This window comes from Theropithecus gelada, chromosome 10 (genome assembly GCF_003255815.1).
Source record: "Theropithecus gelada isolate Dixy chromosome 10, Tgel_1.0, whole genome shotgun sequence".
NCBI lineage: Eukaryota > Metazoa > Chordata > Mammalia > Primates > Cercopithecidae > Theropithecus > Theropithecus gelada.
The window spans coordinates 5,435,239-5,439,642 of record NC_037678.1 but is presented as its reverse complement, the minus strand read 5'-3'; positions in this window follow the sequence as shown (position 1 = coordinate 5,439,642).

Here is a 4,404-nt window from a genome sequence, read left to right as displayed (position 1 = left end):
TCTCCCCTCGCTTCTCTCAGCTACCACTGGAACTTCATTTGGCATTTAATCAAGCACTGCTTCGCGTTATCTGGCCCACTAATATCTCACACAGTAAAATTGCTTACTACTTTTTTCCCATCCATTTTTTCTCGTTTCCCCAACCAGGTCCTTCACAGTCTATGAATACAGGCTTTGCCTTACAAAATATACATCTTGAAATCTTTCGATGGCTCAGCCCTCCAGGCAGAAACCACCTGCTGCCAGGCCATAGGATGTGCTGGGGGCCAGCCAAAAAGGTCTGCTGAAGTCACAAAACTGGAGAAAAAGTATGTGAAAGAGGGTAGGGATGGACAGGAGGAAAGAAGGCTAAGTATAACGGAGGGCCAGACACAAAGGGTAAAACAGCAAGCAGGTCAACATAGTGAAAGCAATGACAGAGCAAGTCCAGGCAGACTGAGGCCTGGTTTGATACAAGTCTCAAAGAGAGGGTCTTCCAGTCGTCACTGGTAAACTCAGCTCTTTCCCCACTTTGTATCGATTTAAACAGAGGACATCCAAACGTAAACAGTAACCAGGTTTTAGTCGCTGGCCAGGGAAGGAGCTCTCACTCTAAATGCCCCTTCTCCCCAAACACTAGAAGGCATGGAGTTTTTAGGACTAGGTGTGGGACAGGAGAGGAATGTTAGCATGTGCAAAGTGAGACTCTAAATGTGCACGCACGATTCATAAACATACATCTTCATGCATCACATGTACACAAAATGGTGGAGACTTTCTTTTAGGGGAGGGGATAATGATAATGATCTGAAGCCAACTAGGGGTTGCCTATCCTGTTCCACTCTGCAGTCTTATCTTCTCTGGTATCTGATAAGGGGTCAAGAAGCTCTGGCACCATCCTGGGGCCATCTAGTTTCTTTAAGCAGTTGTGGCTATAAAGGGACTGAAGAAAAATAGTAAGAAAAAGGAGCTTTCCCAGTGATTTCATCAGCACCCTCCCCCACCTCTCCACCTCCATAAAACCATCCTAGGAGGTCATTCAGCTCCAACATGTGAATGATTAATCACTTCTGCTTGCACTGATTCCTCCCTCCTCGGAATGCAGAGCAATTTTTGCCTCTATCGTCATTAGCTGGTGATGTCTCTTGATGGTTTTATTATTTAGTTGGCTAATTTTGTTCTCAGAAAAAAACATATGCTTTTACAATTCACAGTATCTTTTTTTTACATACTATATATTGTTACTTTTTTAGTGTCCATAAAGCCTCAAGAAAAAATAAATAACAGCATTAGAAAACTTAGCCATTAGTTTTAATCTTTCTGCACTAAAGCCTAAAATATGAAAAAATATGAAAAATACAAGTTGTGAAAGTTTCTGAGTGTCCAGTAGATTGGAATTTCTAGGACAAAATAAGTCATGTGCTCTGCCCAAAGCCTCAAGGCAATCCAGTTGACTCCCAGTTTAAGAAGTCTTTGTTGCAGAGCCAAATGTGTTCATACTGAAAGAGATTCAGTCTAGAATCTATGAATGGGCACAGGGAGTCCCTGACCTCTGGGCAACATTCCCAAAAGCCTACTGGAAATCATAAATCTAACTCATAATAAAACTGCTCTGGCTAAAACACAGCTCTTTGCTTTTAGCCAGAATTACAGGAACTCAGTTCAATATTAGTGACGGTCTGGAAGCCGAAACCTCTGAATGTCAGCTACACTTTTGTATTTTTGTTCCTTTAAGCCTCAGTGGGGGTGAAAGTTATATTTCTGATCAGCAAAGAAAAAAAAATGGAACTGAATTACCATTTCACAAATATTTTATTTATGTTGAGACAAGGTCTTGCTCTGTCACCCAGGCTGGAGTGCAGTGGTGCAATCACAGCTCACTACAGCCTCGACCTCTCTGGGTTAAGCAATTCTCCCACGTCAGCCCTCCCAAGTAGCTGGAACTACCACATGCCACCATGCCCAGCTAATTTTTATAGTTTTTGTAGAGATGGGGTTTTGCCACGTTGCCAAGGCTGGTCTCAAACTCCTGGGGTCAAGCGATCTGACCATGTTGGCCTCCCAAAGTGCTGGGATTACAGGTGTAAGCCACCGTGCCTGGCCTGTTTTTCAAAAATTTTCCATAGTTTTTTGACGAGACGAGGTCTCATTATGTTGCTCAGGCTGGTCTCCCAACTCCTGGGCTCAAGCAATCCTCCTGCCTTGGTCTCCCAAAGTGTTGGGATTACAGGTGTGAGCCACTACGCCTGGCCAAAAATTTTACTGTAAAATATTTTAAAACAAGAATTAGAAAAATATTAGCTTTAGGAAAAAATGAAAATCTTTTGAGGTGTTTAGGAAAGCTCCAAGGAACTTAAAAACAACTGATACTATCTTATTTAACAGTCCATTTACTCAGCCCATACTGTGTGCTTTACCTAAGTGTTCACATTTAATCTTTACAACCAAATGAAAGTACATAATATACCCTCACTTTACAGATGAAGAAACTGAGCTCAGAGTTCAGTTTGTCCAAGGCTGTCAAGCTGGTAAGTGATATGGCCAGGAGATTAACTCCAAAGCCCCACTGCCAGGCAGAAAACAGAACATTTCCTGTTTTCATTCCTTATCAGTAGGAGCAAAGTGTAGTTCTGTAAGCTTCCTGTTGGGTGTTTTCTGGTAAATCGTAACAGGAATGACTCCAGGTCAAGGTTTAAGCCTACCTAAAATGCAGGCCAGAACACAGCTAGAATACAGCAATATTATCTTGCAATTTTCTTTACTAGGTTAAACTGGACTTGAATGATCTGAGACATTTATGACTTGATCACTGTGGCAAAACGGAGACAAAGCTGGCTCCTGGCATAGACCTCTAACAGCAGAAAGAAAGGCAGGATCACATCACCATGGACTCGTTTGGAATTAGGTCAAGTAGGTAAACTGACATGTCTGGATATTTATTTACTGAACACGATGACAATGACCCAACCTAACAACCATCAAAGTCCTTCGGCTCTCAGGGGTTAAGCAAATTGAAAGGGATTTTTGAAAGGCAGAGTATAGGAAGAAAGTGGCTAACACCTTTGGAGCAGTATTTCATAACATGAGACTTGAGCTTCATTAAACGGAAGTAACCAAATTCAATGGAGGTAGATGTCTGCGTGCAAAGTGCCTCCATTCTCCTGAGTTATAGCCAGTGTAAAGCTGTCATTTTAGTCAGCAGTGAAATCCATCCAGATAGGTGCAAGTCAGCTACAGTGCTATTATAGACATAAATCTTTTTTATTTGTATTAGAAAGGCATCATTTATTTCATGCTACAATGTGTAATTAAGAATTAAATGTGTTCATTATTTTGCTTACCCTTACAATACTGTACTACTGCAAGAATAAAAGTTCTGCTTTTAATAAGCCACAATTCAATGTCCAATACAAGAAAGTCTACCTCCACCTAAGCTGCCTCTATCCCTGACACGGTCACAACCTAGAGCTCAAGCAGCAAGTCTGTGCGAGACATTGGAACCGGAGCAATTCCATCCTGAATAGGCGCTGGGTAAAATAAGGCAGAGACCTGTTGGCTGCATTCTTAGTAATCACAAGATGTTTAGGGTTACAGGAACAGATTAATAATGTTAACAAACCCAGGACTTAACAGACCCAGGAAACATTTTGATGTCGCCGTATCTGTTAGTCCAAACTGCACCATTTTCTAAGCCCCCCGCCATTTCGCAGACACTGGTCAAAGTGAAACATTCCACACGGGTTCGGGCCGCGGTGGTGGCACCTGAAATCCCAACTACTCGGGAGGCTGAGGCAGGAGAATCGCTTGAACCCAGGGGACGGAGGTTGCAGTGAGCCAAGATCGCGCCACTTCAATCCAGCCTGGGTGACAAAGCTCAGTGCCCAGGACGCACTAAGGGATCTCAGGGGCTGAAAAAAAAAACAGAAGAGAAGCCACGCGACGCAAAATCAAATGTCAGCGAACGAGGGGTCCTTTAACAGGCGGTCCACACGTCCCCTCCTGGCGCCGAGACCCAGCCGCTCCGGGCCACCCCGGCCAGGTACGGCCAGCCCCGGGGCGGGGCCTCCTGACGTGAGGCGATCCCACTGGCACCTCACAGGATTCCCGAGGGTCGCGGGCGGCCTCTCCTCAGCCCTGCAGCTCCCACACACGGACACCGCGAGCCTCGGCCATGTCCACTGACCGACCTTCCTCGCCGCAGCTCCTCGCGCATGGCCGGCCCCTTAGCAGCGACTAGCGCGAGAACAGCCTGGAAGACGCGCAGCCAGCCCCACGTGAGCCGAACACCCCAAGCCGCCGCTGCCGGCGCCGGCTCCGGCTCCGCGATTAAGGTCGGCGCGTGCGCGCTTGCGCGAGACAGGCACGCTCAGCCCGGCGCCGGTTTCTAGGGAGCTGGGCGCATGCGCCGCGTGAGGGGCCCGGCCG